This window comes from Protopterus annectens, chromosome 14.part0, assembly GCF_019279795.1.
Source record: "Protopterus annectens isolate FY-2018-M chromosome 14.part0, PAN1.0, whole genome shotgun sequence".
Lineage (NCBI taxonomy): Eukaryota > Metazoa > Chordata > Ceratodontiformes > Protopteridae > Protopterus > Protopterus annectens.
This window is the reverse complement of record NC_056748.1, coordinates 465783505-465810791: the sequence shown is the minus strand read 5'-3', so window position 1 is coordinate 465810791 and position 27287 is coordinate 465783505. Positions and strand designations below refer to the sequence as shown.

At 37.9% G+C, this 27287-nt stretch overlaps 1 protein-coding gene across 1 annotated transcript in view; it reads right to left on the bottom strand.

The window, feature by feature from the left end:
- The window catches only part of LOC122789044, a 3657207-nt gene extending 3630279 nt beyond the window's left edge, over positions 1-26928 (bottom strand). Inside the window, exons 1-2 of the mRNA XM_044056223.1 lie at positions 21573-26928; positions 21319-21454 (exon numbers count right to left, since the gene is read on the bottom strand). The gene's annotated coding sequence lies outside the window, so the exon portion shown is untranslated. The remainder of the gene's footprint in view (positions 1-21318; positions 21455-21572) is intronic.
- Between the last annotated feature and the right edge of the window lie 359 nt (positions 26929-27287).

Sequence of the window (27287 nt, the reverse complement as noted above, 5' to 3'; positions counted from 1 at the left end):
AAAATGCATGTACATTTCTCTTCATTTTAGCAGGGTACACTTGATCATTTCAACACAAGCAAAGCTCACAGATACATTTTCAGCACAAGTATCTGTACAAAATCAGTTTGATATACAAATGACACCCAGTTCTAATACATTTGTAACACAAACATCTTGTATAAATCAGTTTGATATTCAAAGGACAGAGCATTCTTTATAAAACTCTAGCTGGCTATGTTGGCACTTGCCCATATCATCAGAGTATATTCACAAGTTACGGGTTTTCTGAGCAAAAAATCTTTATTCTCTCTTTTCTTCCTTATCCACAAATAAAACATATGTAAATAAAAGCAATCCATTTGCAGTTTACTTCCTTTGTATAATTTCCCCTAAGCACAGAGTTTTCTTATCTTATAAAATGCAACCATTCTTAACAGCCTTGTGGCACAGAAAGATAATGCCCATACTCTACCCCAAATGACCCATCTTCAATTAGCAGCATGTGCAATTAGTGGTGGGGGGTTGCAGGGGTAGGAGGGATGGAAAAGACTTTTCTTCTTATTGTACATTCTCAGGGGAAGGAGGCAACATAGGCTCACTAGAATATAAAGCAGTGTTATGAGCCTGGTGAGCTCTGTGCTGCATAAGCTGTGTGCATCTTTTGTTTGGGAGATTCTGCAAGCACAGTAGCACTTATACAGAACTCACAAGGCTAAAACAGGATGGTGGGGGTTAGAGGACAATTCTCAGAAATAGTAGGACATTGCACCAGTGCCCTTAGTCTCCTCACATTCCCCAAACACAAGTCAAATTATGCTCAGAGAAGGCTAAGTTGCATTTATTAGCCCTGGTAAATGGAGAGAAACAGATGATAGCTGATGGTCAGCTGACAGGAGGGAAAAAATGCAACTAGTCTATGTTACAAAATACTACTCAGTGTTGCATACCTCTTCCCACATCTTAACTGTAATATACGGAGTTTTACATTTATTTCCTTTTTAACATATGTGAAATAATGCACTTAAATAGGATTCAAATAGTCAATACTGCTGTACAAAGCTTTTCCATCCCTTCTCGTTATTTTTGTGCCAACATGCCAGTAGTGAACTCCCATCTGTGCCATTCCACTCTGGACATTGAGAATGGTTTCTCTCCTTTTTCATTTTCTCTCTCTTCACCAGCAGGTGCTTTTTCCAGACATCCCAAGGAATAGTTGAGATTTTTTTTAGAAAGTACAAGTTAGTGACAAAAAGACTGTGAAATAGGCATTTATCATAATAGTTTACTAGGCTCAAGACCCCCAACCCCACTTATAATCACACTAAAAGCCACTATTACTTGGAAAATGGCAAGCATTTTTTGAAAGGTTGTCCTGAAACTTGCCTCTATCAAGCACTTACCTTTTAAAAGAAACCAAATAACCCATGGCTTTCTCCATAATCATGTAATTTGGAACACTTTCTTCCATAACATCCTCATCTTTCCTTGTTTAAAGCTAGACTGATTTTTTTTTCCTTTTCAGATACTATAATGTCAGTTTAATTTTGTTCTTCTGTTATACAGGCATTTTATTTTACTGTTTTGCTCATCCTTTCTGATCAGCTCTCACATTTCTAGTCTTTGTGAAATATCGGAGGCAACCAGAAATGAACATTTCATTACAAATACATTTTATAATTTTTACTAGTTTTACCACCGACTTTACCAAATTTTCACAGTGTAATATCAAATGCTTACAATGATATACTTTTCATATCCAAACTTTGATTCAGGGCAGTCATTATAGAACAGGAAACCACTACTTTTCAACATACATGACATTAGGGACTCTGGAGAAGCCTATACGATCTCTTTTTAACTACTGTATGACTTAGAACTGCTACTTTCATAAATATCAGATGGCTTCCAATTTTCCATACACAGTGTTATTAAACCAGCTTGTAATACAATTAAGCACAATGGTTTTATTTTGGAAAAGCAAAACTGCAGTTTACTTAAGCTCATTCAGACATACAGACCCATTAAACTGTGGAAAGGGGTTGTTTATTTTTGTTAATTTGTATACCCAAATTTCTGTCGTAGTAGTACTTTTGTTTTGAAATCTAGACAATGCACATACTTAACAGCAAAATACATTAGTATAGTATATCATCGCAATAGTCTGCGTATGTATTATACTTTCCAAGTGTAATTCTCAGTCTGTGTAAAGTACCTGACTGAACTATACCCAGGTCTACCCAGAAAATCTAGTCATCCAGGTGACCTCTGGCATAAACAGACTATACAACAGAAGGAGGAAATTTCTGTCTAAAAATAAGTGGGAGAATTCATGAGAGAGAGAGAGAGTGAGAGAGTGAGAGAGTGAGAGAGTGACAAAATCCTCAGTCTCAACAGGCAAATCAGGGAACTAGTCATGCTTTCAAAATCTAAATACAAGACTAAAATAGCCGCCTAAGCAAAGGATAACCACAAAGCATATTTAGTGATGTCTGAAATCTTAATGAAAATGCTTAATGTGCTGAGTTGGCTGTAGATGTCACTATCTATACTCAGACAGAAGAAAGGTCAAACCTGCTGGCTGATAAATTCAGTTCAGATTTCACCACCCTCATCACCCCTGGTCACTCCCTTTGAAATATCTCATCATTTGCCTGTTATCACAAAAGATCAGGTCATCACTGTGCCCTCTAAAGCTAGAAACATGGCATCAATGGGCCCTGATGGAATCCCAGGGTGCCTATTAAATAGCATGAAACATGACCTAGCAGACCCACTCGGATCTTTATTTAATGACAGTCTCCATACAATCTCAGAAGAGTGGAGGACAGCAACAGTCATCCCTCTGCATAAGGGGGACCATCAACAGATCCAGCAAACTACCAACCCACAAGTCAGACTAGCCTTACATGTAAGGCTATGGAAAGGATAATCATGGACCTGATTAACAATAGCATAGGAAATTTCTAGACACTAGACCCAATCCTGTTTGGCTTCCTCAAGGGCAGATCCTCCCTGGCCAATCTGGTGGACTTTTTTGAAAAAGTCATCAAGGCCATGGATGAGGGTAAGACAGTGCATACCACCTACCATGACCTGGCCAAGGCATTTGACACAATACCCCACTCAGATATTACAGATAAACTCACAAAGATAGGCATAAACCTCTAGGTCACCCGATGCATAGGACACATGTTATTAGAGTGGGGGCATCCACGTCCATCAAGAGGCCAGTCACCAGTGGAGTACCACAAGGCTCAGTGCTGGGGCTCCCTCCTGTTTGGATATACTTCTCAGATGTCAAGGCAAATGTAAATGGACTTTGGCTGACCAGAACAGCTGATTACTGCAAGTTGCAGACAGTCACTGATTCTGTAGGATATCAACATAATTTGAGGAAAGGTCTGACAGACTAATGACTGGTGTCAGAGCCATGGCCTCAAACTAAATGTAAAGAAGTGCATAATAATATCCTTTGGGAAATCAACCCCACCCTGCAAATTATAAAACTGATAGCACTCCTCCAAGAGTGGACCTAGTGGTGAGAGATCTGGATACTCAAATAGTAATCGGATGTTTGACAACCATACATTCATGGTAGTGAGGAAATCTTATGTGGATCAGCTTATAAGTAAGGGCATGGCATGAAAATATACACAAAGATCCCCTCACAAATAAATATAAGTTTGTTTCACAAAAATGTATTTCTTTATTTAATCATTTGTATTGGTTAATCAGGAAATTCTGCCTGGGTATAGAACCACTTTTCAGTGAAAGCCCAGGGACAAAAATGTCAAATTATACAGTATACAATATACAATGCAGCTACAAAGTAAATTACACAGAAGTGTCATCATCATCAGCAAGGTACTGGATGTTATACAATAGCATACTGAATTGAGTTATATTATACAAAAATATATTGAAGAGGAACATATATTCACAATATCATGTTGCATTGAATCACATTATACAGAAGCATTTCAAAAGGAACTTACATTCACATATACATGTAGGTATTACAATGCAAGATAGACAAGTTATCCGAGACACATCAGAGGAATATATCTTATAGGGAGTAAAGCTACAGTATGTTGAAATGCTTAATAATGCTGTCATGATGGACCAATCTATTCTCGTGACTCACCATTATCCAATATTTCTATCCCAACCCAAATGTAACAGAAGTGAAAATCATATAATTCTAGACAGTTATTCTTCATCTACCATGCAAAATGGAAGGAATTTGAGCAAAACTATCTTTGCCAAAACTAAGGCTATTTTTCACTGAAAAGCAAGACATTTTTGTAAACCATTTTTTCAGTTTGTAAGGAGCAAAGCCACCCACACTACTATGCGGGGGACCCCAAGATCTCATGTAACCTACTTAAAGTAATTTACCCAAAGTTCATTCTACCTCTGGAAAAAGGGACCTACTCTTTCACAACAGCTTTATGATGTGAATAGCTAAAATGCTGCTAAATGTTCACTGTAACTGACAACTCTACCAAATTACCATTTTTTCCTCATCACAAAGTGGTTTTACTTCCCTTTAACTTAGTGCCCAAGAATGCTACATACAAAGTAAGAATAATTTAAGCAGCACTTCCAATGTATTCCTTCAGAAGTTGTTTCTCTATACACCACTTACATTTTTTAAATTTTATTTCCTCAAGTTATATTTCACATTGCCTATGACATTAAGTAGACTATGGGGCATAGCTACACTTCAGGCTTTCAGGACATAGAAAAAAAGCAATGATCAAACAGGTCACTGATTCTAATTCCACTGTGAATCAAAAGTTTTAAACTTGTGTACTGACTGCAGTCAGTCTCTTATCAATAAAGCATATTCATCTTCACACACCAGCTAGAAAATGTGGTTTGGAAGACGGAACTACAGTTCTGAGTCCAAGAAAAAGAATCACTAAATCTAAAAATCAAAGACTTGCATTACAAAAGACAAAATTATTATATTACTAGAAATGGTCAAAGACTAGCAAATCGGACTACTCCATAAGTCATTGCATACATAATATCACCGCAAATATTCCTCTCACCAAATTACAACTACATTTATTAAAATAAATTAAAGAGGCAGAAACTTTGACTATAAACTAAATAACTTTTTTACACAACTATGTTCCCAGTTGATCATTACGATACAATGACCAAAAACTCCTGCCTGTCCATAAAGAAATATCAACTCTGTTGGGCATTGTCGGTACTCATACTATGTTGCTAAGACCTGGAACTCCCTCTATCAGTCAGGTCAATACCTTCCCTCCCATCCTTCACAACTATTCAGTAAGACTTACTAGCCAAAAGCTGGATCTGTTCTTGCTCAACACCAGGATACACTATGTTCCTAAACGTGAACAAATACCTATTCATAACTTACATCTCCTTACTTCTTCCAGTTTCTCTCCCTTTACTCTGTAAATATACCTTAAGTTTGCTTTTCTCTCACTTTGTTTTGCAATTCCTATTTGTATTATACTAACTTACCTTTGATTTATCTATAAACTGACTAAAACTTTAACTATTAAATCACTGTCATATAAAACTTGCATCTATTCTTAACCAATGTGTTCATATTATGTCTAATTTGGTATAATTATTTAAATTGTAGTTGTTTGTGTATTAAAGACTATAAAATTATTGTTTTTAAAATGTTGTAATATATTTTGCAGCTTTTCTCCCCAGGTCACCAGTGAAAATGGGCTTCAACCCAGATGGACTTTCCCGATAATCAAATGTCAGTAAACAAATAAATCAATAAAACTGAAATCATACAGCAAGGCAGCCCCACATCAGGCCAAATGAGATTCAACAAAGAGCAAAATAACCATTTATAAGAGGATAACACTACAGCAAAAGTCAAAGCATGATGAATAATGCATGTTTTCCTTTTAATTCTGGAGTGCAGTTGTACTGAACAATGCAATGCTCAATAGCAATTTTATTACGGAGCATAGAATGCTGGCATTCTTTTACTTTTGTGATAATCCAAACATTAAACTAATTTATGCAACTTCCCTTTTCCATTTTTTACCCCCTTTACCTCATCTTCCTACTTACTTTACTCCTAGTCTCTCTCTTATTCTTAGCTGTCTTACACTAGAGCTCAGATCTTTAACTAACTCTTCAATAGTATTCTCTCGCTACAGTTTATTTACTTTGAATATTAACTACTCTACACAGTCAATCTGAAAGATATTCTAATGATTAGGAATGGTATTTGTCACTATCAGCTCAGATCTCCTTAACTGACTCTTTCCTGCACAAAGATTAAGACTGGATTGCTAGTTATAACCAAACTGTTAATACATTTCAGAAATGGATTTGAGAAGTTTACCTCAACAACATACTGATAAGACTGGATATCAGATTATAAAATCTTGGTAGTACGTGGAACTTCAGCTGAGCCAATATATTATAACTTGGGGAAAAAATCAAATCAATAAATAAAAGATCAAATTGTTTTATTACTGAAAATTTGTAACACACTCTGTGCCACCACACAGACAGTGGGCAAAAGTGATATACCCTCTGATCAATGAAATGAACGACATTAAAAGCGGTTACACATTTCATGCCCAAAAAAAAAAAAAATTATGCCACATTGTGTGTGGGAGGGAGCAGTATACACTGTCTTATAGCTTTTAAAATTGTCTTACTACTTCTGTCTGCAGCTATTTGAGGCTTGAAGTACCTGGAGAAGGCCTGCACAGATAACACTAGAAGAAAGTACAGTTGTGTAAAATCTTACCATAATGGTAGATGTCCTTGCCTCCACACTGCAGTATTCCTTACTAATGGAATTCCCTGCCATGAAGCCCTCCGTCTGGACAGTTTACAAAAGTCTACCATTGCTTTAAGGTACGCTGAATGTCATGTGTGCACTCCTTGCACAAGGTAGGGCATAAAGGTGACATTCAGGCATACCATCCTCAGAACAGATTGCCCCAGTAGGAACAGCAGTCCAAGGAAAACCAAGGAGAATCTGCGCAGTCAGGAATCAAAAGAGACCAGGGAGATGGAGGGAGTGAATACTTCAATGGTGAAGGCAATGGCATCTACCGTTATGGTAAGATTTTACACAACTGTACTATGTCCCTTACATTCACCGTTGTAGTATTCCTTACTAATGGGAGTGTGCAAAACTTCAAGAAACCTGGGAGAAGGAAGCAGCAGGGCCCTCCAAGAAGCCATGAAGAATGGCAGCAGCAAAACCAGCTCTAGCTCTGGACATACCATCCAACTGGTAATGCTCGGTAAAGGTATGCACAGAAGTCCAGGTGGCAGCTTCAAGAATAGATTTAGCATCTAAGCCTTTGAAAAGAGCACCAGAAGAAGCTACAGTTCAAGTGGAATGAGCCTTTATAGAAGAAGGAAGGCTCTTGCCATGAAAAGTGTAACAAAAGTAAATAGCCTTTGAAAGCCAAGTGGAAATAGTTTGCTTAGAAACAACCAAACCTAAAGACCTAGGATGAAAGGAAACAAATAACTGGTTAGACTTCCTGATAGCTTTATAGCTTTATCCAAATAAAATCTGAGCTGTCTATGTACATCTAAGGTATGCAGCACCCTCTCACTGTCAGATTGTAGAGAGGGGAAAAAAGTAGGCAAATTAAAAGACTGAAGTGACAACTCATTAACCACATTGGGCATGGAAGAAGGATTAGTATGCAAGGACACCCTGTCCTCATGGAAATATCAAACATTGGTGATCAAGCCATAAGGGCTTGCAACTCAGACATCCATCTGGCAGAAGTAAGAGCTAACAAAAGAACTGTCTTTCAAGAACAATGTTGCAAGGAAGCTGAAACAGCAGGCTCAAAAGGAGCTGGAGTTAATTTTTGCAGAAAAAACTTCCCAGGGAGGAGGAACAGGCTTCCTGGGAGGTCTAATATTAAGGAGGCCTTTAAAAATTGCTTAGCCTCAAATCTAGAAGCTAATGGGGGAGTTAAAGGCAGACAACTAGAAAGAGCTGATAAGTGGGTCTTAATAGAAGAATAGGTCAAACCAGCATTAAGCAACTCACACAAATAAGAAAGAACCAAAGGAACATCAACAGAAAGTGGGTCCAGGTCACAAGAAAGACACCAAATAGAGAATCTCTTCCATTTAGACAAGTATGATTTCCTAGTAGTAGGTTTCCTGGCCTCCTTTAGTTAGGGGGGCTGTGGCCTCCTTTAGTTAGGGGGGCTGTGCCCCCCACACATACCCTAACTACATATACCAACTCCAAGATCGCATTACAGTGGGGAAAAGGGCAAATCCTCGATGACGGCAAAGCACTTTCTTCCCCTGGGAAAAAAAGTCATTGATGTGGCCGTTCGGTGATTACAGACAAATTGAACAAGATGTAAGGCCGTGAGCAGTACCAAGGCAAAAAAGACACTTATCATGGCGGTCTTTTAGGAGAATCAATCTCCCACACTGGTATTTGTCCTTCCTGGATGACATTAACCCCAAACAGCACTAAACAAACAGAAAAAGTAACCAAAAATGCAACTGGGTGCTTATCTGCAACTGTGAGGACTCCAGCAAACAGGAGTAAGCACAGAAAACCCAATAAACAGAAAAACTGATGTATGCAATAGACCGCTGGTTAAAACAACATTTGGACTGGCAGCAAAGAAGTTCTGAGGATGGTACGCCTGAACGTCACCTTTATGCCCTACCTTTCACGAGGAGTGCACAGGTGACATTCAGAGTACCTTAAAGCAACTGTAGACTTTTGAAAACTGGCCGGACAGAGCTCTTCATAGTAGGGAATCCCATTAGTAAGAAATACTGCAGCAGTGGATGTAAGGACATCATATAAACTATTTTTAGACTGTAATAAGAGATCAGAGCTCTTTAAAGAAACGGCATTGATAAAGACTGATATACTAAATGACTTAAAAACTCATTCAAGTGGTTGGTGATTTTTGCCAGATCCAATAACATATACAAAATCAATGTTTATGTTTAGTAGTGATAAATTCAAACTGAGCCTCATAGGAGGCAATACAAGAGTTTGCCAAGAATAATAGAGTAGTTATTTCAAACCTTTGTTAAACCATTGGTGTAGTGCACTCTTAAATGCCTCTAGAATTCCAACCATTCAGATAGCTATTGGCAAACTATTCCACAGTTTATCAGTTCTTCTATGAAATAATCTTATCCCCATAGTACTATTGCAAAGAGAATAGCTCACAAACATTTCTTTCAGATTCCAATAACATGAATGCTAAATTCAGTTCCTAGTGTTGCTGTTAATGTGTCACCATTCACACATTTATAGGTTTACTTATTTGACATTTGTTGACCAGGAATGTCCGAATGAGCTAGAAGCCTTTTTCAGTGGAAGCCCAGCAGGAAAAGCTCCACAAAGCACACACAAAGGTTATAAAGATAGCAATCCTTTGAGAACAATACGGAAATATAGAGAGTAATTCAGACATACGATACAAAATATAACATCTGAGGAGAATGTTCAGAGCATGTGAAAAAAAAATAAGAAAAGAAAATAATTGTTAAACTACTTACAAGTAACTATCTTCATTGTATAAAAATATATAAAAGTAATGGTGGATAAAAAGTCAGTAAATGAGTTCAGTGAAGAAGTTAAGAGAAAAATTAGGACAAGGCAAGTTAGAAATAAGTGAGATGCTCCCAGTAGTAGAGTAATTAAAAGGTAGAAGTTAGTGAAGTCTGTGAGTGTAAGGATGAGGGGTGTTGTTTAGGAGGAAAAGATTACACTAGATTTTTAGTGACATGTCCAGGAATTTACTAAGTGTTCTTTTAGTTGAATGTGTGCGCTTGAGGTATTTTTCTGATGGATATGGGTAGTTTGATAAAGGACAGGCAGGAGAGTGGCTATATAGATTTTGGCCTATAGATTTTTTGGGATTATATATTTCCAAGTGTTGTTGGTCAGAGCTCCTGGGGGTTCTAAGAGTATACAGAGAGAGGAGTGGGGAGATGCCTGGGTAGGTGGAGGGCTTGTTGAGAATGGTATGAATGATGGGAAGTTGAGAGAATAGAATTTGTTGGGGGAACTCAAGATAGTTTAAGCTTTGAGGGAGTGTCAGTGATGAAATTTTGTGGTCTGGTTTGCTACAAACCTGGCTACTTTGAAGTAAGTGGTTTTGAGTTTAGTTAGAGGGGATTGTAAGTTAGTTAAGATCTGTTGGCTGGGGAGAAGGCAGGTGTAGGCGAGAGAGAGAGTCTTTTGTTAGGAATTTTTTTACTTCTGTAGAGTAAGGCTAGTTTTTTATGCGTTTTTTTTATGCAGGTCAAACTTTAGTTGATCATTGATGATCGCTCCAAGAAGCTTGGTGTGAGGTTCTACACTGATAACAGTGTTGTTAAGTGATGTGACAGAGAAAGTAGGTTTAAGATGTGATTCATTGTTTTAGTACTCAGTACACTGGGATACACTTGGGAGGAGCAGAAAAACTTTTGTGTTTTTTTGGGGGGGGGTTAAAATAAGGTTATCGATAGAGAGCCAGTTTTTGATCGAGTTGAAGGAGTTTTGTGTAAGGGTATGCAGGTCAGAGAGGGTGTCGGAGGTGGAGTTGTCAACATATATCACAGAAGAGTGAGAACAGGATATTTAAAGATGATTAGTGAAGATGTTAGGGACCAAGAATTGACCCTTGAGGAACACCCATCTTTACGGGGAGAAAGAGGACAGTGAGGATAGCCATTTTTCAGATTGTTGTCTGTTGGAGAGATGGCTAGAAAACCTGAAGATGGATGAACTGGAGAGACTGAGGTTGGAGAGTTTGGAAAGGAGCATGGAGTGTAAGACAGTGTTGAATGCTGTAGAGAGGTCCAAAAAGAGACAGGAAACAAGTTTGTTATCTCTGGCTAGGGAGATATGTGTAAAAGAGATAAGGGGAGTAGTAGTGCTGTGATTTGGATGTAAGCCATGTTGGGTAGATGTGAATAGGTTTTCCTGGAGTGAATAATCCACAAGTTGCTTATCTGCACATTTTTTAGTATTGTAGAGAGGGGGGACAATAGAGCTGTGGGCTGGTAGTTAGATAGTTGTGTTGAGTTACCTCCCTTGTAGATAGGTATGGTAAAAAATGTTTCCAAAGTGAGGATACAGTAGTTTCATGTATAGGGTGGTTAATAGCTTAAGGGAGAGCGGATGTAGGTTGTCCACAGATGGAGAGCATGGTTTAAGCTTTACTAAGAGTTTTTTATGTAGCTAGCAGCAACTGGCTTCTGGAGTTGTTTCAGTTTGAGGGGGTGGGGGGGTCAGTAAGGTTAGAGGTGTCAAGTCTGCATACGTTTACTGATAGTGTCAATGAAATAGGAGTAAAGTATGGTGGCAGTTTCAATGCGAGTGTTGTTAGGAGTCATGGGGTTGCCTGTGTGAAGGATTTGGTTGACAGTGTTCCAGATTTTGGGGGGGTTACGGAAATGGGTAGTCTGAGGGTTTAGGTAGAAGTTTTTCTTGTCATTGTTGATGTGTTTTTGGTGCAGTTATGGAGTTATTTGCGGGTTTAGTGATGAATGGGGGGGGGTTAGTTTTAATCCAGAGTTTCCAGGTGCTGTCTCTTTTGAGCATAAGAGAGCAAGTTGATTGGGTTAACCAGGGAGAGCAGAGTGATTTAAAGCCAATTTTCTTAAGAGGGGCAAGAGAGTTTGGTATGTTTAGAAAAATGTTATTGGATTTTTTAACTGCAAAGTCTAGAGGTAGGTATGACAGGAAGGACAAGTTTACGCAGGAGAGAGTGTTATTAAATAAGTCTGGGTAGAAGTTTGAGATGCTATGGCAGTCAAGGTTTGTGTGGCCTAGGATGGTGGGGGTATTTGTATACAAATTGGAGAGTGGTCACTAATGGGAGTCAGGTAGAGTGTTTGGGTTCTGGTACAGGTCAGGACTGGAAACCAGGATCCAGTCAATGATAGAACTGGTGTTGGTTGTTTGTTAAAGTGGGTTGGAATTGACATAAGTTATGAGAAACCATGTATGTTAATGCAGGAGCTGGTGGAGTTAGTGGTTAGGGATAGCCAACTGATGTTGACATCTCCTAATGTAGTGGTTTTGTTGTGTTTATTTTCTGTGAACCAGGAGAGAATGCTTTCTAATAAATGGATATTGTCACCTGGGGGTATGTACATTGCAGCTGTTATTAGTGTTTTATGATCATTAAACTTGAAGTTAGGAGTTCAGTAAGGTGAAACACAGGGGCTGGGTTGGGTAAAGGGTACAGGCTGAGGTGCTCAGATTATATTACAGCAACTGCTCCACCTTTCCTGTTAGGGCTGTCTAGATGTAAGATGTTGTAGCCAGAGGGGAGAAATTCTTTATCTAGGATGTGGGGTTTGAAGCAGGTTTCTGTGAGAGTTATTATGTTGGGAGAGTATTGGGCCATCCATGCAAGAAAGTCACTGAATTTAAGAATGTTGTGTATATTAAGTGAAAATAAGGCTAAGTGCTTAGAGGGAGGGTTAGGGTGATGGGAAGAAGATCCTACATGTTGTTTTTTAGCTGCAATGTTGGAAAGATGTCCTGGGCTGGGGTGTATATCACCTGAAAGGAGTAAGGTATTGTAGAGATAGAATAAGGTAGGAGGTTGAAGAGGTGGACGTGGTATTCATGTTTGATTTTGAGGGGGATTGGGGGATATTTTGATCTTGGGTAGGAGTGAGTTAGTGGAAATAAATAGTGAGGGAGCTATGGTGAATGAGTAGTAGGTTTGTAGGTCTAAAATATAGTGAGTGAAGGTTGATGAAAGATGTAGGGGATTGATTGGAAAATGATAAGATGAAAGGTAGGATAAGAGAACGAGAAGAGATGTGGAGAAAATGGAGAGAGAAATATATTGGGGTAGTGAAGAGTCTTGATAAGGAGTTTAAAGTGTGTAGATAGGAAGTGACAGCACACATGCAGGGGTCAGCGAGAGCTTTAGGTGAGGAAGATGTATGAGTTTTAGGTTAAGTGAGGAGAAGAGTTGAAGGGGAACTGTTGCAAAAGGGAGAAAAGTGAACACAGTTGGAGTGTTAGAGTGTAAGGGGATTGTGGAGTGTTAGAGAAGAAGGGGTGTATAGTTGGAGGAGGAAGTGGATAAAGAGGGCTCTAGAGTAACAGTTTTGAAAGATGATTGTACTTAGGATAATGTGTGGAAGGAGGGAAGAATATTAGTGAGTGGAAGAGGAGTGTAGGAGGAGTGTTTGGTAGGGAGGGAAAAGGATAAAGTGCGATTGGTAAGGGAGGGAGGAAGAGGAGGTGCTAAACGGGAGAAGAAAACTTAGTTATACATGTAATGTATTCTGGGGTGAGTGGGAATGGGGGTAGGGTAGGGGAGCTGAGTGAGCCTAAGCATAGCAAGGGAGAATAGAGCAGCATATTCGGGAGAGGCTGGTCACGGAAAAAGAAAAATAAATCAGCCGGTCAGAATATCCAGTGCCACTGCTAATTGTAGATACCCTGGTATTAATTATAGATCTTGGTTTTATTCTAGAGGGAGAGCTTACAGAAAGTCGTGTAGAAAGGGGGGTAGTGTCAGTAAGCTATGCGCACTAAGTGCAAGTACAAGTTGTAAACCAAAAAAAACTTCAACCAGTATTAAAAAATGAGAAACTGCACAAAATACTGGCCCAACACCACAAGGAAAACTTCAAGAATAAAAATGAACACGTAGCCATTAAACTGTTGTATATAAAAAAGCATAAATTCTTTTAGAAACTTTCTGTATGTCTGCTAAATGTACTTTATTGAATAATGAAAATGAATGTAATGAAGTTAACATACAGTCAGTATATCGTTCCACATTCATCGATACCAGAGTTCCACTTTTGTCACTTTTCATAATCCTGACATTTTTGTTACTTCTTAATTCATACAATGCTTTTCTTTCATCTTTATTTAAATTAAAAACTTTATGAACATTATTTTTATTCAAAGTTTTTCTAATTTCATTTTCACAGGTTCTTTCAAACACCTTTAAAGTGTTAAGTAGTACTGGGTTGTAACAAGAAGGCTTACCATATTTAAAATTGCATAAAGGTACATCTGTTAAAATAAAATTCAACCTTTGACTGACACAAGACTCTTCTTCATACCCTCTATGGCCATTAATACTGCTAGTGAACATGGTAGCCATGTATTTAATGGCCACAGAAGAGCAAGACCAAAAACTTTTTTCCAAAAAAGGATTTAAAAACTTTAAAGACAAGGATAATGAAAACCAGAGCCCAAACTACATTGGGTTCATCAACAGACAACTAGAAGGGTATGAAGAAGATTCTATTAAAATTATTAACTTGTCAGACTTTGCTTTAAACTTAAACTCTGCTCATAAACGTGTGTTAGGTTTGGGTCTTAACTTTGTACCTACTAGAAGAGCAGATGTTGTCAAGACAATATTAGATTTAAAACAATACACTCAAAGGTACATCTTTAAAATAAAATTCAAATTCAACCTTCATGTAATTTAAATATGGTCAGCCTTCTTGTTACAACCCAGTACTATTTAACACTTTAAAAGGTGTTTGAAAGAACCTGTGGAAGTGAAATTAGAAAAGCATTGAATAAAAATAACATTCATAAGGTTTTAAATTTAAGTAAAGATGAAAGAAAAGCATTGTACGAATTAAGAAGCAACAAAAATGTCAGGATTATGACATAGGTGGAACTCTGGTATTGATAAATGTGGAATGATATACTGAATGTATGCTAACTTTATTGAATAATGAAAATGAATAAAATGAAGTACATTTAGTAGACATACAGAAAGGTTATAAAATAATTTATGCTTTTTTATACAACAGTTTAATGGCTACATGTTCATTTTTATTCTTGAAGTTTTCCTTGTGCTGTTAGGACAGTCTTTTGTGCAAGTACAAGTTCTGTAAAAAAAAAAAAAAATCATGCCAATTGGAGGAGAATTTTAGAATGGTAGTTTGTAGAGATAGGTGTAGGGGGGAGTTTAGTGTGTCGTGACCGAGCTTTAGCATGCACATCATGACCAAAGTTTTAGCTATTGAAGATACTTTGTTACACCGAGTTGGATTATTTCTACAAGAGATGTATATTGAGATTTGAACTGGATTATTTCTATGAGAGACATACATTGAGATTTGCATTAAATCTTCTCAATCTATAAGAATGACAACTTGTTAAACTGCTCTGATAAAGGTGCTTACCTCTAGCAAAACATCTCTGAATCCTTTCCAGCCTGTAGGACTGACAGCAACTATACACAAAGGCTGCTACACAGTATTCAATTATAGGTCTACCTATAGCCTTTTAGATTTACCTTTTTCTTCTCCAGTAGTCATGCTTCATCACATATCCTTTATAATGATCTAGCACTTTCATATTGTCATTTGATCATTATCCACACATAAAACTCCTATATCTACAGTAATAAGCAAATTCTTAATCTTCCCTTCTAAGTATAACTTTATTTGTGGCTCAAGTTTTTGAGGATGATCATAATTTTGGTTCCTTTTCCTAGGGCCATTGGCACTGCATAGTTTCAATGTGTTTGGTATCCCAAGTAACAACTTTGCCTTTTGATAATGTATCCTGAAACCATGGTACATTTGCTAAATATAGATATTTGTCTTGATGTTCTTGAAAGATGAAAAGACACAAACCCAGATAAAAATATATATGAAGAGAGAAAAATACACATTCAATACCCCCATTATGTTGTACACCTATATAGATACAAATACACACACACTTGAAGCTTACTAGTTTTGCACTTTAGGCATATTAAACATTCAAAAATTGACTATTCCCACCATATTACCATATAAAGAAAACTTTTCAATTAATTTATCTTTAGCTAATTTCACCCCACTTCGGAAGTGTGTTAGTATGTTTTTAGAGTTATATTATTTGCAGTTTAGTTTTCCATATTTTTAATGAAATGTATACCAGTCAAAACAAGTAGTTCACTGAGGTCATGTGATATAAATTATTTAAAAGATCACAGGACCAACTGACTAAAACTCCAAAATAAGGAATGATAAAAAGAAAATCAGCATTTCTTTTTGGGAAGCAATAATAAAAGAAAACATTATCATAAAACTGGATTTTTTTTTTCATTATCTTGACATTCTATATAGTACTAATGCATCAGAATTAGTGTTGTTCCTATACCCAAAAATGCCTGTCATAAAGACTACCACATTGGTGTGATTTTTATTTTTTTTTTTTTGAAGGGGGGCCTTTGCCCTCCTCCAGGAATGGAGTTTGGGTGTTTATAGTATGACAGGACCTAGATATTATGAATAATTTTCATCAGTTTAGTTACAATAGTGTTTGTAACAAACTAGCTCTTTAGTCTGTCTGTACGAGCACAGTCCATGTTTCTTTTTAACTTAATTAGTATGATCTGTAACTACTATGAACTGACAAGGGTCCTTTGGTCAATTTGCATTTTTTTCCTATAGAAAAAGAGGTGAAATAAGGTTTTGTTTAGTATTCAAAGCTGGAACCCTTAAAAAATTCCAGATTCTCCCTCTTACGGAGTACGAAATTTGCCAGCTCTGCTTACTCATTGGTGAATTAGACAAATGACTGCTGGTTATATTTTGCACACTGTTCTTAAAATTTATATGGATAAAAGCAGCACTTCATATGGCAAAAAGTGACAGCAAGTTTGTTTATTCAACACTGCAATAAAACTTGTCTTTATTCTTAGCAAAGTATCATGGTGTGGAGGAATAAAGCTTTGGCTGTGACCCAAGGGACATAGCAGCACAGGTACCTATAGTTCTGCAAGAGAAGATGTGCATGCCCATCCTGGGTGGAAGGGAGGTGTCCTCATCTAGGGCATGCATTGCTGTTCAATTTCCCTGGTGGAGACTGAAGAAACAATTGTAAATGTGCTGCCTGTGCATGGGCATGGCATCCTGCTGATGTCACCTCCTTGTGGAAGAGCGGGGCAGTCCAGTGCTGATGGGTCTTGGCACATCCCAGCCTCAGAGTATTACTATGGGTGTGCACAGGGGCAGAAAATTAAATGGGTCAAATATACTCCAAAAGCAGCAGTGTGACACTGTTCAAGGATTCCTTGATGATCTTGCCAGCCTCAATCCTAATCAGAGCAAGTCAGGAGGAGATAGGAGGTATTGATAGATAGACCCAGAAATCAAGGATTGACACAAGGGTCATCTATGTGGCAGATAAAAAAATATGCATTCTCCTTTTTCATATAAAGATTTTTTTCATATAAAGATTTTTTTCAGAACCAGCACTTTCAAATACAGTTTTAAACAGCTAAAATCTAACACTTTACTTAAGTTAACAAGACACAGTTTAAAGGTGTGAAATTCTGGCCATTGAGCAATAGTGAAAACTATAGGTTCTCTGCTGTGTAGCCATGTCATGCTAGGCTAAGAAATTCCTTTCTGAAACATGCGATTTGAATGGAGAAATGGTGAGACATTTGTGGCAGGAAAACAGTGGCAAAAAAATGTACTGAAGGGATTCTGAGCACTAGACACCATATATGTGATGCTATAGGGTGTAAAAATAACTCAAACAAATCTAAATTTTGAGCACTAAACAAGGGACACAGGAAAAATTAACATTGGAGTTATTAACTACACTAGAGAGCAAAGTTTTTCTTTAAGAGATTATATCTTGGCATCAGATAAACAAATATAATATAGCTTACTTAAATAAAATATCTATTTGCATTATTTCATACAAATTATATATTTTATCTGTGTTTTTGAGGTTATTAAAGGTTAAGTTATTATTACAGTGAATCCTTCTGCTGGTCTATTTATATACTTGTGTTTTAACAACTTAGTATTTCTTTTGGGAGAATCTAAATTTTGTGATAAATTATTAACCATACAAGGGACGTTATATTTAAATAATTGTAATTGTGAACACATGCATCAGAGATTAACTTAATCATGAAGTCCAGTCCATCGACTTAAACCCATGCTTTTTTTTCCAATATTCTGCAAGTCAGTTTGTTTTACCAAATATAATACACATCTTATACCACCAATGGATAAATTATGGTAGATGCATACACTGTAAATGCATTTTAAATAAAATAACACATTTAACAGAATTTCTGCTTCGTTCATAAGGTGGCTGTTTGACTATATAATATATATTTCATTATATTTTCCACAGCTGCCAGTAAACAGCATTGTGTACACACACAGTAAAACCGTAGGCATTTTGGGAAACCTATCAGTTTACATTGCCTTGGGGGAAAGGTGAACATATGTTGATGGTTGTCAGGGGTCTTGAAACATGGAAAATAAAATGGATAAAATAAGTACAGGCAAGTATCTAATAAAGTCAACAAAATCTTTGCATGTATGTAGTCCAGGGAAAAGTGTTTGCTTCCTTCCACATCTATTTCTGTTTTGTGTGACTCTGAACAAGTCATAGACAGTGTTCCCAGATCACACCTTCAAAAAAGACGTTTAATTCCAGTGGGGTTTACCAAGGAGATAGATAAATAAAAAGAAAACAAATAATGAAGGGTAGCCCCAAGTAGTTTTATTGCAGACGCAACTAAAAAATGGTAGATGCTTACAAAAACTCAGACTTCATAAAAAAAAAATCTAAAATACAATACCCTCAATATTTCTGACATTAAAATGAAATAAATTGATTAACGTATTTAATATTTTCTTCCTTTTTCTGATTCAGAGTTAGAGTTTCTTGTTGCAGATATCAAAATAATTTTACAACAGTAGTGTTTCATACAATTGCAAAGCAGCATGGCACTATGCTACATGTCTGCAAAAGGAAAAGAAAAGTCTACTAATGCTCCTATTCAGTTGAAATGCTGATTATCCTGAATGTATTGGGGCTGGGAAAGAGGTCACCTAATGTCCCTAAAGTTTATGAGGTAGGAAACAGCATTACAATTCTCACAATTATAACTACACATTGTCTTACTAGACATTGAGTAGTGTGTGTTTGTATAGAAATAGTTGTATATTTTCTCAATTTTTATCTGTGATGTTATTTTTGGAGCACAACAGACAAATGGCTTACAAGACTTTTCTTGAATTGTAAAGGAAGCTATACTCGAATATTCTAAGACTATGACAATTATTATAAGTCCTTAATAATGTGAACAGGAAAATGAATTTATTATTCATATAAGCTGTATGTACTGTTATAAAGAATGAAACTTAGCAATTTCACAGGATATCAGTTGTTGATAAAAGTAGTATTAAACTAATAGCTTTAATGGAGCATTGCTGTAATAAGGATGATGTAAAGCCTCACCTGTGCTTTATTACTTCTTCTCAGCCATGATTTTATTCAGAAACAAATTAAATTTGCAATATAACGTGACCCTTGTCACTAATAGCCTAAACTAAAATGTAATTAAAATGCAAAGTATGATGTTTTGGAGACTCAATGATGATAATAATAAAAACAATACTATTAAAAAGTATTATGTAATACTTTAGAGCTTTTCTCACTGGGCCTTTGTGAAAATGGGCTTCTAACCAATCAGACTTTCCCCAGTAATCAACTGTCAATAAATAATACCCCCTCCCATGTGTCATGTTTTCTCAAGTTCATATTGTGAAGATAGAACTTCACACAATCTGAAAAATGTTACATTGTACCTTCTACCCTTCTTTGCATGTGAGTGTGAGTGTGTGTGTGTGTGTGTGTGGTCAGGTTTTTCCTTGCACCTCCCAATTTGATAATCAAGTCATGAAAGACTGCAGCTTCTATATATCAATGTGGAAAGAAATGTAAGCAAAACAAGAGAATGAGGAATATAAGATGAATGTTGTTAATTTACAGTGGAGAAAGTAGCAAACAGAAGTTAACATAATGTTGCCCTGCTCTGATTTTCTTTCTTTCACACATTTCAAGAGTTAAAAATATAAAATGTGCATGGACAAAAAAAATAGGATATGCTTCTCAGATGTATTGTATAAAAAGCTTACTGATTCAAAAGTTCTTTAACCATTTTACTGTCCTTGGAATAAATGTTGCTGCAAATGACCTTTCTTTTTACCTGTCAGGGCATTCTAAGCTGAACAGTTTTACAATAACGTGCAAAAAGAAAATGTCCAACAGTTTAGTTTTGAGATGGTAGTTTTTGTCAACTAAATTGTTCATGATGTAGAAAAAACATTTCTGTCCTTAACTCATACCATAATTTAACTGGCAGAATCACAACTGTGCATCCTGAACACATAGAAATTATGAATGAAAAGTGGTTTAGTTGTGTCTTCCCAATTCATGTTTCCAGAACTGCTATGGATCTTACAAATTCACATTTTCTTTAAATAATTAAATGATGTGTGCTGACACTGGCATTATGTGCCCTTTGGGTAGTCTAAGATTACCTAACATTGCTACTGGATGAATTGCAAGACTGGTCCAAACATGCAGCAGGAGGTGACTAGGAATTTCAGTGAAATGAAATGAAACACCATATGACATCTCTACAGGAGAGCAGCTAGTGTGCATGCAGTACTTCCTGTTTAACTTGCACCTTGGTGAAAGTGATCTGTTCCATTATATATTAATTTTACCAAGTGGCCCGCCAACCCAAATACATCCAATGTACCCAATATTTAGTCAAGAGATTCACACAACATCCAGCCAGGTGCATGGTATTCTTTAATTCATTAATCTTACGGAGTTGTTTCAAGCATTGAGAAACTCCAATTCGCAAGCACTGTCACTTAAACACACTTATAAAGCACAAGGGAATCGACACACAGTAGTAATAATTTCCATTTTAAGGTCAGGCTTCGTAGCTAGGCGACACAAGTTTAAATTCTACTACACTTTCCACTTCAGCAGACGCATCCCAGCAATGTTTTCGTTCGTACACCAACCAAAAGAACAAACTTCTTACAATACCAGAGAGGAAGAAGGGTAAACAACATTGGATCTAATAGTCTTTTTATGTCCAAGGTGCGAAAAAACGTGGGATAATGGGAACAGACAAGGGCAACAAATCAAATACGATGGTATAGCTTAAAATCAGGGAAATCAAGTCCTGCGTTGTTTATTCACCTAATAACTACAAATATAGCCATTCGGTAAATATAGAGTGATGTTACTTCTTTCAGAGAAATGTACACTTCAGATGTAAAAATGGGAGTGCAATAATTTGCAGGGCAGGAAATTCAAGCGGTACTTCAATAAGAAGGCACTTAAATCCTTCTTTAGTTTTGCTTTACTTTTAATCTAAGTGTGTTATTTGAAAGTTAGTGTAAATCACGGTATACATCAAAATTGACTTAATAACCGACACTATGTGGAATGAAGCATGGAGATACATCAGTTTGAACAATAGCTTTACTACACATTTCGCAACTGCAGTATTGAGTCAACAAACTGAATCTCACCTGGGCTCACGTCCTGCCGTACTCTGACCCAAGTAGATTCCGCGACAGGGAACAAAGCCTAAGATACGGTCCTACTTGGTCGTGGTTTAGGATTGTACCCAAAATGCGACGTCGTACGGTACCACAAGCTCGCTCCCTAAAGGAATTAACTATAAATTACTCGGAACACTTTGGGATATCCGTGTCAATTACCGCTAGTTAGCACACAAACCAAACAGCAGGCAGGCGTAGTACACAAGCAACATTCCACACACCTGTGTGTTTCATAGCAACAGCTGCTCATCCGCGTGCTCTGTTGGTCCTCAACAACGCCGCCGCCACCATCTCTCCCTCCCTTCACCATCACATGAGCAGGGAGGGAGGCGAGGATCAGCTGTCAACCCGTATCTGTTTTTCTCTCTTACACACAGACTCACACCGAGCCAGGCAAAGAGGATACGAGATGATCTGAGAGTAACGGTATGAACTTTAAAGAAGCACGGGGCAGCTTCGGGAGTAAGCAGCTTATTTGTTGACGGTGTGTGGATAGAAAATTACACTTGTTTCTCCAAGGCCAAACGAAATATAGTCAAAACGGATTGTAAAGAGTATATCGTTACTCAACACCACCAGAATGGGGAATAATAACATTTTCTACGACAGAACACTGGCTGGCATTATTGCAGCTGTTAACATTTGTTTTGAAAACGATATGCGGACTGGTAACTAAATATATGATTCTCAGCCTTTTGCCCTGAACGTTTTTTGACTTATAATTTATGAAGGGCTGCGAACCCTTGTGCCATGTAGGGAAGTTCTGGTTTACATTCCCGCCAAGTGCTATCCCACGTACCAGGTGGAAGAGCCAAATCTAATGGTTCTTAGGTGTGGACCTTCAAAAGTTTTAAAGATGAAAAGAGGTACGCAGCTTGATAAGATCACAGTAAAAGCACGTACGGATAAAAAGTGCACAGTTTATGGAAAAAAGGAAAATGTGTAGGTCTCAAGACGCTCGATTAAAAAAATGGCACAGCACACCAGCTTAAAGACGTCTTTATTTGCCTGTGGATTTAAGTTCACCTCCATTTATGTGCGTATTTGTTTTAATAATTAACTTTGAATAGAAAACGGTGACTGTCTTCGTCACAAAAGACTCGAAAAGCACAACACACACAGCAATACCCAATAGCATCATTATAACCACATATTTAATTTATTTACTGTGTAGTAGTGATTTTGCATTCGTGACAATTTCTTACATTTAGTAAACTTTAAAACTGCAGTTACCACAACGGTATGACATTTGCCTATATCTTGCTGTCCCTCATCAAAACATGCAACATGAGCCATTTAGCAATGTAAGCTGCATGTACGCATTTTTAACTATTAGTGGGACACAGCTTATGTGTGCGACGCCCACCTCTCTGACTGAGGGCTGAAGTTTACTTTGTCTTTCCTAAAACTGGCGTTTATTTGGGGAAATGGTGGTTGATGATAATAAAAATAATAAATGCAGCTACAGATTGTTTTAACTGCAGAAAATGCATGTTGATTCTGTCCAAGTCGTTTTATTGTGTCAACTGTTAATGTGTGTAGTAGTTAGTAATAATTAAAAGGAGTCCATAATTCGGGACCTTTGTCCCTCATTCTGGAAGCAAAAGACTGAAAACGGTACTTCTTCACCTTAAGTGGATATCAGTATTATCCATCTTGCTGGGAAATAGAATGCCCATCTGTTCTTGTTTATACACTCTCTGTATTATCTTCGACTTGTACTTCATTATTGGGAGTGTTCCTTGGCAATTGTTCAGAAAGACACCCCACTTCAGTTTGCTAAGGTGTGTGGGGCTGGGACAAGACTAGCACTCTGACTGACACTATAATGCAGCTCAGTGTTAGATATTCTGAAAGCTGCAAAGAAGTTAGCATTTATGCTTGTAAATGTCAGCAAGTGTGAACATAATCGAGGAGTCTTAAGTACTTGCTAGCCCAATGGGATTGCCTTAGAAGAAATAAGGCATCAGTCAACAACTGTGTGTGTTGGGGTGGGGTCAGGCAGGAAGTAAGTGGGACAGGAGGACAAGGAAGATCTAAGAGGTAGATGAGATGGTGGTAGTTGATAATAAGGAAAGACATGTAAGATTGTCAGTCTAGTGTGCAACAGCAAGGAAAGAAATAAATGTACCTGCCCACGTGTTTTTTGTAGACATTATTGTCCATGAATGATACAGCTGTACCTGCCCTTTACTAAAAACGAACAAATCATTATTCATAATCTGACAAAGCACCTTACCTGTAACTATCGATGCACCACAGAATGTTAACTCATGATCCGTGCTTATATAACCAGTTCATCACATTGTAAATTGTTTTGCATCACATTGCTGTTGTATTTAATAAAAACACCAAGGCATCAGGTGGATTAAATGGCTACAGCCATGTGTTTATTGCCAATTACTACCAATGCCCCTTACTGATTGAAGCTAATTATTTTGAGATGTGCACAAGGGAGGAATTTCAGGGAGGCCATTTCTTTACTTCATAGCATTGCCCTAAACACTACAGAGCAACAAACAGCTCTGACAATAAATATCCATCCCTTCCAATTAATCTTACCTACACCATAATATTTTTTCTCAATTTCTCTGGGACACTTTACAATCTGCCAAGAAGCCATTGCTGGGCTGATATGTCCCCTGGCAACAATTTCTTGGGGCTGTCTGGCCTGTGGAAGGTCCAGCTAAAGTCCTGAGGACCCCTCCACTTACCATGGCCTCCCTTACCTTTCTTGCCTTCTGCCACAGAAGGGAGGAATATTCCCCCCCTCCGCCAAGCACATCTCATATTATTCTATGTGTAGGCCCTTGCATGCTAAACCTGCTTTTAGTTCCATATAGAAGATCTGCATACCATCTTCTGACAAATGAACCGCAATCCCATCATACGTATCTGGTCACCTGATCCAAATGCTACAGCCCATTAATGTTCCTTAACAACTTATCCATAGTATTATTGATTCTCCACTTTATCCTCTCTACTGCTTCAATGGACCTAGCATCCCTTTATCTTCTTCTCCATACCACTTCTGTCCAAAAGATAATAGCCTTTGGCCAGCAGTCATGCATATAATTTACCTCCCACACAATCTAACCAGCCAAATCCTTTACTGGAAACTGACGAATAGCTGTAGGAGGTTTTCCCCTTTCTGGCAGCTTGTTGCAACACTGACCTAAGCTGATGGCATTGCATGCCTGAAACCCCAAACCAGACTGCCTCATAAGAATCTCAATTTCAACTCTGTGAGGATAAGTCCAACCTGCCCTGTACCCAAAAATGGAACCTCTAGATAAAAAAATAACCCACTATCTAAATATACTTCTGATCCAATGAAGTGTGGGCTGAAACACAAAAAACAAGAGTTGAAAGTCTCTTACACCTCACATAGCTCTTATAAGCATTGGACTTCCACCTGCCCAGCCTCTTAATGTCAGCCAGGTATATCTGTCTGTGTCTAAGCCACACAAATTAACAACCTCCCATAAGTCTGGCCTCACCTGATACTGTGTAAGAGAGTCCCCTTGCTGATGACAAAAGAATGGATCATCTAACATACCCCTATAGTTGCAGTACTCAACATACTTCAGTGTAACAACCCTTACCCACTGAGCTTTTCCTTCTTGATCCATTTTGGATTTAGCCACATAAACCCAAATTCCTTCTCCAGACCTATGTACACGTGTCAAAGGTAAAACCATCCATTGGCTTTTCTTCTTGCTCATTTGAACAATCTCTGACCATCTAAAGCCCCACAGAAAAGCAGCCCTAAATAATGCTACTTCATATGAAGAAAACCAAACTGCTAAAATGGCAAACTATATTTTATGTAGAACTGCTGACCCTATAGGGTACCTCTAGTCTTGAATCTTAAACAATTACCTCCCCCAGCCTTTAAAGATTGACCATACTTGAAATGAATTAGTTAAGTCCCTTAACCCTATAGTCTGATGAAAGCAATTCAAAGCTGATTATGCACTTCTTGCCATACCCAAACTCCAATCTCTCTCTCATTACCAAAATATAAGCCCTAAATTTGGTGAGGTGGAATTGGCCATGCAGGTTCCCAGACCTTTAATAATCTAGTCTGAAAAAAATTGCTGTTTGCTTTTATTATACCTTACCCTTGTCCTTCCACTGAGGGCATTACACCTTAGCCACCATTCTCATCTGCCAATAAGGCCCACAAGTGATCTGGCACTTGATCTGGGGTAGGTTTTGCATTTGGATCCAGCAACCTGAACTAGGCCACTGTAAATGGGAAAGGGAATCTGCTAATGAGTTAATCAGTGCTTGGTACATGTTGTGCCTTAACTGTGACATTTCATGTTAATCACTTAAAAAATGAAATGCGTTATCATTCTACCTAATACTGCGTTACCCCCCATTGATTGTTCACTATATGTACTATGCTGCTGTTGACAGAACAAAGCCAAATCACCCTATAATTCATCTGTTCTCCCCATATTTCCAAGGCCACCACCACTGGAAAAAAGTTTATCTCTGCAAATGAAATACTTAACCTGCTCTTAACTTAATTTGGCCATGCCACACTGAATCACTGCCCTTGGAAAAAAAAAAAACAGCTCATTCCACCTTAACCCTCCTGACCTCTTCTGTCCCTACCTGTTCCTCTACTTTCCCCTTCCCCCTATGAAACCTGAGTCTGAGCTGACTTGCCTTGGACAAATGATGGCTTGCTGCAACCTGGCTAGCTAGCCACTGGTGTCTGGCTGGCCTGCCAGGATTACTAGGAGTCACGCCTCTTTTTCCTAAAGGGTTTCTTAAGGTTTTTCTTTTCCCAGCAAGGGTTAGAAAAGGGAATTGCAGCCACAGGTATGGGTGGAAGTGCAACTTAGAAGCCTAAATTTTTACAGGAGGAACCTGGTGACAGCACAGCACCAGCTAGTGCTGCTTGGCCCTCCTTCTAGTAGGCTGTGACCACCCCAGGAGGCTTGGAACCCTGAAAGTGGAGTGGTGGACCCTTGCATGCTTTACAGTAAAGCAGATAGTCTGGGACCCACTGGTAATTGCTTGATTTTACAGACACTCAGACTTTTGTTGAAATTTGCATGTTGTGATTGGGGCTGTTGGCTTAATGCTCATGAGATGGATAAACTTGAAGGGAATCCTTCCAAGTACTGCCCTCTCTGCACATCTGAAATTATTGCTGTGACTGAATATTACATTGATGATTGTAATGATTTGGCTTGCGATGACTGTCACTGTTAAAGTGATACCCTGGCTCCATGTGCAAAATGGGAAAAGGGGCTGAGGATGGATGGATTGTAATGATTTGGCACTGATTGGTGACTGCATTTGATTAGCATTTAATTGGCAGATAATTGGTTTTGAATTCAACTGGCTTAATTCATTTAATAAACACATTGTTGCAGCTATATCAACCAAGTGCATGTGTCTATGGTTATTCGGTAATAATGAGCATATTTATTTCCTTTCTAAGGGAATGTGAGATTGTATATAATTGATAACTGATATAATATCCATCTATCTGTGTGTAAATGTATATGCATCTATGTCTGTCTGTGTATCCATCTATCTAATAAACCTTTTTCCAGCTAACTAATGTGTTCAAAGGTTTCTGTATTTTTTGATGGTGGTAAAGGATGGCAGTCCTCCTCCCTTGTTGATGCACTTGGATGTGTTCCAACACTGGTTAGAGGGCAGTGACAAAACAGATCTTCATTACTGGTGTACATTGAACGTTTACTGTTTAAGCAGGCAGTGACTGGTTAGAAACTGCTTTGTGCTGGTTACCCCTCATCTCACATTAAAGGTGTGGCTTGGTACTGTGCATCTTGTGTCTTAATTTGAGCAATCATCATCATCAGCCCCTTTTATTCCCATTTTTCTACATGGGGTTGGGGTATCATGTTAACTGTTGCCAACTCTCTCGATTCAGTGCCACACTCCTG